Genomic DNA, 8,765 nt, shown 5'->3' with positions numbered 1-8,765 from the left:
ATCATCTGCCTTCTCAACATTTTTCTTCTTTTTCTTCTTCTTCTTCTTCTCCTCACTTTGAGAGCTCTCCGGATTCTTTTCTCATCTTGATTAGGAGGATGATTTTGCAGTAGAGCAACCTCTACATCAACAACATCTTGATTCTGGGGATGGTTTTGCACCACATCACCCTTTACAGCAACATCATCATTCTAGCATTGTTGGTAGCTTGAGTAGGAGAACTCATTTTGATTCCCTTGGACGAAGTTGTTTTTGTGTTATGGTTATTCTGCTTTTATATTATTCCTTCTGATTCATCATCTTCTACTCTTGGAAGTTTAAAAACCAAAAGATGAACACGTAGTTTGCTCATTATTGGTTCTTTAATTCTATACGCTTTCTCTTCTCTTAGAAATTGGAAACATCATTTTCCTACCTCGAGCTGTTCAAATTTATTCTTCCATTCACTACAACATTTTAATTCTACAGCAAGGCCTAATTTTTGGTAGGTAAAATAACCGTTCTCGTAGAGTATATTAAAGAACGGAATTTATATTCCGTTGCGGTTAGTGTCTATATTTTTGGCAAATGTTAGTCATCGGCTCGAAATTGTTCTTGGATATCAAAGAGAACGGTTTTTATTAAAGACGATTAAAACCGTTCTCATATCATTTTTAATTATTTTACTAAAAATATAAATTATAGGATACCGTACTCCTATGTTTGTTTAAAAAAGTTTATTTATAAAAAAATCATATGGCTGGGATCAAATACTAACAAAATCTGAGCGCTAAAACCAAATCTGAAAATTTCAAACCCTCTTGCTAGCGATATTCAGAGCGCTAAAAACCAAATATGACCGCTAAAATCAATTTCTCCATTTCATTTCTGAAATCAGAGCGCTAAAAGTGAAATTCTTCCCTCTCAAACTCATTAAAACTCCCATCGTAGGAGTCTTCAGAAGTTGTGAATGATTCGTCTCCCAAACCCTAACCCTTTTTTCCATTCCCCTTCTTGTCAGAGCCTTCAACTTGCGGACACCAAGTTAAGTTTTAGGGTTTATCAAGAGTTTCACGAAATTCATCTCAATCAAAGGGTTTCACAGATTCATCTCAATCAAAGATTTCACGATTTTTCCGGGTATTTTAGTAGCGAATGAAAAGAGAGTTATAGTTGCTGTGAAAAATTCTCACGAAATCCTCACTCCGCGTGCTGTGTGAAGGCAAAGAAACGTGAACGCTGTTGAGTTGTTTTAATTGTTCAATAAACATACAACGTCTCTGCTCATTTCAACCTTTTCGATATTCGCAGCTCGTCTACCCGGTATTTGCAATCTGTGGCTCAACACCTTCTCAAACGAGCTTCTTTCCTGGGTGGCCATCATTGAACCGATTTTCAAGTGTTGTCTGTTTATATGTCTATTTGTGTCATTTTCAATTGATTCGAAACAATATTAATTATTAAGATTTCAAATGTGTGTACCAGATGTTTGCTGAAATGTCTGAAGGAAAATATTTATATTCGTGAGTTTTTGTTGAAATGTCTGAAGAAATTGTCGGTTAAAATTGCAAAATCTTAATCATGTTTCTTCCATTAGTTGATATTTCTAGGGGTTATAATGATATTAAGTTGGTAATGTTGGGAATGAATTTGAAACTATGCTGTTATGGAATAATCTGCTATATCAGTTTTAGTTTCTCTTCTAAATAAGCTTTAACTTTGATTAAATCAGGTTTTAGAATTTCTAATTATCAACAGAAGTTGAAATTATGACTATCCATATCATTTATATTGTGACTTATTTTGTGGTTCAGCGGCCAGATTTCTCTATTAATCTTCAATCCCTCGGAAACTTTATCATACGTCCATCAAGATTATAGTGATGCAATGGTATGTTTCCCATTCATTGATTTTTTATAATTGATACCGTTGTTACTTTTTAGTTACTATCTTCTGCATGATTTGTTACATTCTTGGATAAAATGAACATTAGGATGAATGATGCTTTTTGCATTATGTTCCGGTTAGATTAATTGCTTATGTACCTGGATATCATTCTGGTAATGGTTTTAAAAAGTTGGGTAATATGAAGTTTCACCCTGTTCTAGATCCTGCTATGCATCCTTATGAGCATGGCTTGTAATTAATAACCATGTTTTGGAACAATTTTCTCATTACTGCGTACTTCATAGTTTTACCTCCATTCAGAGAGGGGAATTATGTTTTAGTTTATGAGTTTGACTTTTACTTAAAATATGAATGGATATGCACTAAATTGCAGTTCATTGAAATTGTGAGGAAGCACGTATAATTGATTGGGATTATAGTTTTAGTAACATGCTGCTAAGGATTTGACTTCAAGCTGGAAGCATGTGTAGATAGTTAATTTACTATCTGTTTTAAACTTCAATAAAGTAGGCAACTGCACCATAAACTTAGAACACTATTATTTCTTTTGGTTATGACTGATGGATTGGAACCATAAAGTTGTCATGGTTTCCTCATGATTTACTGCTCCTTTATCATCATGAAAAGGTAAAATAGGTATATACTTATTTCAGTTTGTTTCACTTTGTTTTTGCAGGGCTGTTTTTGCAAGGCTGAGCAACATTTCATTTGGAGGTTAGTTTTTGCAAAGTTAAAGTTTTTTGATACATGTACACTATGTTGTTAATATCGGCCGGCGCGGCCGCTATAGTGGCGCGGAGCGGAAAATTCGAAGCAGCCGCTTCAGGCTTGACCGGTCCAGCGCGTTTGGGTGTAGCGGGTGTATCGGCCGCGATATCGGGTGGCGAAGCGGTGCCGGCGCGGCTGTATCGACCGCTTCTCACATGGAGCGGGTCGGGTAGGCCCAGAATGGTTAAAACGTTACTTTTTTTTTTTAATATTAAAACCCTGGCCCAGAATGGTTAAAACGTTACTTTTTTTTTTTTTAATATTAAAACCCTAAATCTAACGTTACTTTCTGCCTCTCTCACACTCACCAAAAGACCTCTTCCTAACGGCTCTTTTGCTCTCTCACACTCACCGTCTACCTCTCCTCTTCTGCTCATCTTCTGTCTACTTCCTCATCTCTTCTCCAGGTACGATTCTTTCTTTCCTCTATTTATTTCTTTCTTCCCTCTATTTCTTTCTTTCTTCCCTCTATTTTTTCTTTCTTCCGCTACTTTTCTTCCTCATCTTTATATTTCTCTGTTTCCATGGCTCTGTTCTGTTCTGGAGAATATATTGGAGAGGATGAAGAGTGTGAAGAGGATGAAGAGGATGAAGAGGATGCTAGTGAGGAAGGAAGTGATGATGAAGACTTAGATTTTAATGATTCGTGAACTTTTATTAGAGTTTTCATGTTTAGTTAATTTAAGATTTAGATGCTTAAGTGTTTATTTTCATGAATTTTATTGCTATTTGAAAGTTTGTTGCAATGTTTTGCACTTTTGATTAAGACATACCTTTTAATGGTATTTGGAATTGGAAGTATGGTATTATTTATTTGGAATTGGAAGTATGGTATAATTTATTTGGAAGTATTTTATTACTTAAAGACTTATGAAGTTTGAGTTTATTTTTTTAGTATGTTTAGTAGTATGTTTTTGGCTAGTAAGTGTCTATTTTTTAGTGTCCGCGCCACAAAAAAAGTGCCCGCGCCGATCCCCGCAACCGCGCCATTCCCATTTTGGAGTTGACCGCGCCGCGCCGCTTTCCGTTATTAACAACATAGCATGTACAAGAAAATGGTCGGCTTTGATGAGACACTTAGTACCAAGTTAACCATATATCATAATCAAACATGCTTATTTTTATTTAGCCTTTTGTCAGACCATAATTTTTCTTTATTGTGGCATGTTAGTCCTAGTTACAAAAATAGTCATTTATTTACCTCTAAAATAAAATGATTTGCATATAAAGTCATTTTCTAAATAAATTAAATTTTGTTTTCTTCAACTATTGACAACAACTAGTAGATAGGCTTGTTAGCTCGAAGTTTGATACAAGTGGCTTTTTTATTATTGATTATCCCTTCAAAGTGTGATTTGAACATGATAATTATTGAGTGAATTTAAATCATAAGATAGTTTCTTTGACTATCTTAGAGTAACCAGCTGTTCTGATATTGAGGTGTATGCTATTGCAAAAGGAACTGTTTTTTTCCTAAGGTACCCATGATGAGAATTGAAGCTCAAGTTGTAGTGAGTACTTGCTACCAACAATAAGGCTTTGTTCAACTTCCAATTGTACTTCACATTCTCTTTGATATTTCTTTATAAAAAATTGAATACCATTTTTTTAAAGTCCAAAAGTTATGGATGTTTATGTTGTTTGAAATATTGAGCCAGGGCTATCAATTCTACAAGTTGAATTATTGTTATCTTCACTTTTGAATATAGCCACTAACTTTTCTCTTATCTATAGTCCAGAGTATTTAGACTTGTTTGATGCAAGTTCAGCCCCAAACGAATCAAAGATTGAACAACAAAAATTGTTATCAAAGCCGGTCCAGATTGTTCAGACTTATCATACTAGGGAGGAGAGTGATTTGAAGAAGCAAATGGTCTGCCTTAACTGGTTGTTCTCTGATAAGCCCTTGGACTTGGAAACTGAGCTAGCACTTTGTGTTTTGAATCATCTCCTACTAGGCTAATATCTCATCATCTATTGAGAAAGTACATATATATTGTTTGTAACACCCCGTTAATTCTTGTTTATTAATTTAATTATTATTTTTAATTAAATTATTAGAATTAATAATTTTTGGGAATTATTTGGAAAATGATGAAATGTTGGCATTGGGCCTAGAGTGGTGGTTAGCAGTAGGGGGTGTTAGCTAAGCAAGCCCATTATAATATTTTATTTTATTTTTCATAAAATAAAAGGAATTGGGAAAAGAGGAGGAGAAGAAAAGGAGACAGAGTCTGAGAAAGGAGGAACACGTGAAAGAGAGAAGAGCCAAAGGGGAAGAAGACCTTCGAAGATTCGACTCTGAGGTAAGGGGGGATTCTTTGGGTTAGTGATCCTTATGCGATTGTAGGTAGTATGATTGATTAGGATTGTTGTCTAGTTCAATCGTACGTGTCGGGTTTGGGAATTTTGTTAGGTTTTGATGAATTTGTATGAATTACATGATTCTGTTAATACTCATGATATATGCTGTTAATACTTGGATAAAACTTGTCGGAAATGTGTGATTATGTGAAAATTGATGGTATTTGTGTGCTATGTTCGTATGTACCTGAAATTGGGGAAATGGGATAGGGTAAATGCTGTCAAAATGGTGAATTTGGCTGTGCAGGTACGTAGGAACCGGTTCCCATGTGGGACAACCCGGTTCCCCATAGTAAAAATCAGAAACGAGGTTTGGGAAGCTGCCAGGAACCGGTTCCCATGTAGGGACAACCCGGGTTCTGCAGCATTTTTTCTAAAAATGTTTTATCTTTAAAAACCCATAACTTTTGATCCGAGTATCCGATTTATGTGCCGTTTTGGGCGTTGCGAAGCTAATTAGATGCTTTATTTGATAAAGTGATAAAATGGGCAGTGGCCGACTTTATTTTTAAAACTCGATTTAAATTGTTGATGAATGGAAATATGGTGTATGTATATGTGCTTATATATATATGACTATTGGTGCATGTATTTATGTTGGTGATGGGATTATGATATCCAATGAGTGATGTTGTTATATGACATGTCGTAAATAATACATGTTTGTGATTATACTGTTGGGTGATTTTGGCAACTTATTACATTGTGTGTAATGATGATAGATGTAACGATGCATGATTGTGATGAGGATTGCTGATTTGTGAATATTAATATGTTGTTAATATTAATATGTTGATTTGTGATGAATGTGTGTGAATGATTGAATGATGCTTGGACATGTACATACTTGTTGTGATGATGTTGGTGAGATGAAATGAAGCGATGTTAAGCATCGGATTGGTGATGATATAAGTATGTGTCATGTGTGCATTATTCATAAATCATTTGCATTGGAAGGCTAATTCCCATTGTGCGGAGATTAGCGGGAAGTCATCGTGTGCCCATGTGGGGTGTGAGCGATGAGGCAGTAGTCGTGTGCCCATGTGGGGTGTGAGCGACTAGAGGGCAGTATCAAAGAGAGAAGTCCTGTGAATGTGATTCACGAATTTTGGTACCACATGCATAGTGTCAGTTGAATCATGTGCATTGGTTATAACATGATTGGATGAAATCCAGTGTTATGCCTTGGTGTGTTTACATGATTGATGTGTTAAGGAATTGTTGTTAATATAATTTAATTATTTGATGAAATGAAGAGTTGTGGGCCGATGGCCAATATTGTTGTATTGATGCTTGCTTGCTGTAATAATTCCGATTATATGTATGGTTGAGTGGATGATAATTGCTATGACATTTTATTGCTTATGACTGCATAATGTTTATTAATTCGAATGAAACTCACCCTTACTTTAATGATTACAGATTAAGGAGTAGCGGCATCAGAATGGGTGAGGATAGCTCATAGGCTAGTCCGTAGTCGTGTCGTGTCATGCTCTGATTGTAACACTGGGAAACGCTAGTTTAGAGACGAATTATCTTGTTGGTTCTGTTGTTTTATAATTGTATTGTAGTGACTTGCATAGATGATGAATATGCAATGTCATGAGGTTTGATCCGCTGTGTTGAACATGAATTGTGTTTTATATTAAATGGTTTCCTGTGTGGCATGACAATTGACTAAGATATTTTATATTAAAGAAATTGTGATACCCTTGTATTTCATGTTTACTCTGAATTTTTATTATATTTTCCGCGGGGGTTTAGAAGGGTGTTACAATAGTGGTATCAGAGCATAGTCGGTCCTTGTGACCAGAGTCTTGTTGTTAATTTCCTTTCGGTACGCGACATGTGTGTGAAACACTATTGGTACTCAGTGTGTTCTAACTGTTTGTCTGCAGAAGTGGGATTGAAACTAGTGGGGGAGAAGCTATGCTCCTCGGATATGTCTTAGATGCAAGATGTTAGAGTGATGCGCAGAGCAGCAGTACAAGAGTGTGGAGTTATTGTTTTCTGAAGTGAAGGCGACATGGGCTGAAGAATGTAGTCGTTATTTCAGTTGGAGTGTCTCGGAGTAGATGATGGTTATTTCTGGGAAATGGAATTTCGAAGCTGTGATGCTCCAAGTGCTACGGATGGACTGTAATGTTGTTGTGTGAGTAGCCCTATGTGAAAGGTCGCTGTTGAAGCGGTGATTCAAGGAAGTATTGTCGTAGACCTTGTCGCAGGATTACTAGTAAGTAATTGAGATGATGGTAGAGGTTATTGATGTTGTTGAAAACATTTTGAAGAGCGAGTAATGCGAAGAGACTAGTACGATCTCAAGGATAAGAAGGTTGATGATGGCGTACATGAATTTGGTTTCGTGATGTTGTAGAAATCGAACTTCGACGATGAAATGTGTTGCTTAAGTTATAAGAAGTTTGGAAGTGAAGAGATATGATGAGGGGCTGTCTGGGATTTGATCGAGTTGAGGAGAATGAGTTTTGGAGTGAAATTTTCGTAAGCAAAACGCAGGGAAACTGCTGAATCGTTATGTAATTTCGAAAATTCATAACTAGAGTTTTGGACATCCGATTCGAGTTCCGTTTGGAGCGTCGGAAAGCTAACGAGATGAACTTTGTTATAAAAATGGTTGCAGCAGCTGTAACATATTTAATGGTGTCAGGATGATGTTAGAAAGAGGTGAAGTTACGGTTGCGCTTGCTCTTAGAACTAGACTGTTCGTTGGTGCTGCATGGGATGTCAGTGTCAGAGTTGAACGAAATAAAGGAATAATTAAAGACTTGTTGATAAGCAATTCTAGGAATTAAATGTGCCAAATGAAGAGTTTGGAGATATTGTATAGAATGTCGCAGCATGGTGTCGGTGTTGCAAATTTGGATAACGATTGGAAACGTTCGTATCTTGAGCTCTGAGTGTCGGATTAATGTGTCGTTTGAACCCACGAAGAGGAGAGATTATGTTCTACCTTATGGAAGAGTTATAAATACCATAGAGTGGCCCTATGAAGAGATATTATGATGTCGGTTGAAGAAGCATGAACCAGTGTTGAAATAGGGATGCTTACTACCGCGATTGTCTGAAATGAGGTTGGATAGAATGTGACGTGGATGAATAAGTTGATAAAGCTGATTTAAGTATCGATGGATTTGAGTGATGAGTAAATCAGTAGAAAAAGTGAAATGGACTTTGGAACCATTTGTGGTATATTGTGATGCGTCGTTGATGGGTAGTGTATTGATGTAAAATTAGTAAGTAGTAACTTATGCGTCGGGACGATTGAAAGCGCATGAAAGGAATTATCTGACTCATGATTAAGAATTGGCAGCCATGGTTTTGTTTTGATGTTGCAGTGACATTATTTGTATGGTTCGAGATTGCCTCTAAAAATGTCGATGCAGATGGTGAAAGAGTTGGATTTAATTGAACAATTCAGAGAATTAAGTTTGGTATGTGAAGGTGCTCCTACTAATGTTGGATTGGGTATGCTGAGACTGACTAAGGGTATTCTCGACGAGATCAGAGAAATTCAGAAAGTCGATGTTGAGTTGATCGATAAGTCGACTTTAAATTACCAAGGTAAAGACGTTGAATTCAGAGTTGACGGGGATGGTGTAATGAGGTTCGGAAATCGCATTCGTGTTCCTGATGTTACCGAGTTGAGAAAGAATATTCTAGGGGAAGGACACCGTAGAGAATTATTAGACTATGACGATGTTAATGAGTTGGGTGTAAACTCATAAAGG

The 8,765-nt window shown here is 36.4% G+C and overlaps 1 long non-coding RNA gene across 3 annotated transcripts; it reads left to right on the top strand.

Moving 5' to 3' along the window:
• The first annotated feature begins 755 nt into the window (after window positions 1-755).
• Window positions 756-7,206, top strand: LOC131636333 (uncharacterized). 3 transcript variants are annotated; one of them, XR_009294053.1, is made up of 4 exons: window positions 756-1,352; window positions 1,794-1,869; window positions 2,564-2,601; window positions 2,970-7,206. It is a non-coding gene; the product is annotated as an uncharacterized LOC131636333 (long non-coding RNA). The 3 variants fall into 3 exon arrangements; XR_009294052.1 differs by having other exon boundaries at window positions 756-1,302; window positions 2,564-7,206; XR_009294051.1 differs by having other exon boundaries at window positions 2,564-7,206.
• Window positions 7,207-8,765: the final 1,559 nt, after the last annotated feature.

The sequence above is a fragment of the Vicia villosa genome, unplaced genomic scaffold (genome assembly GCF_029867415.1).
Source record: "Vicia villosa cultivar HV-30 ecotype Madison, WI unplaced genomic scaffold, Vvil1.0 ctg.001698F_1_1, whole genome shotgun sequence".
NCBI classification, from domain to species: Eukaryota; Viridiplantae; Streptophyta; class Magnoliopsida; order Fabales; family Fabaceae; genus Vicia; species Vicia villosa.
Note: the sequence above shows the minus strand (reverse complement) of the source record. Positions and strands in the feature narration are given on the sequence as shown.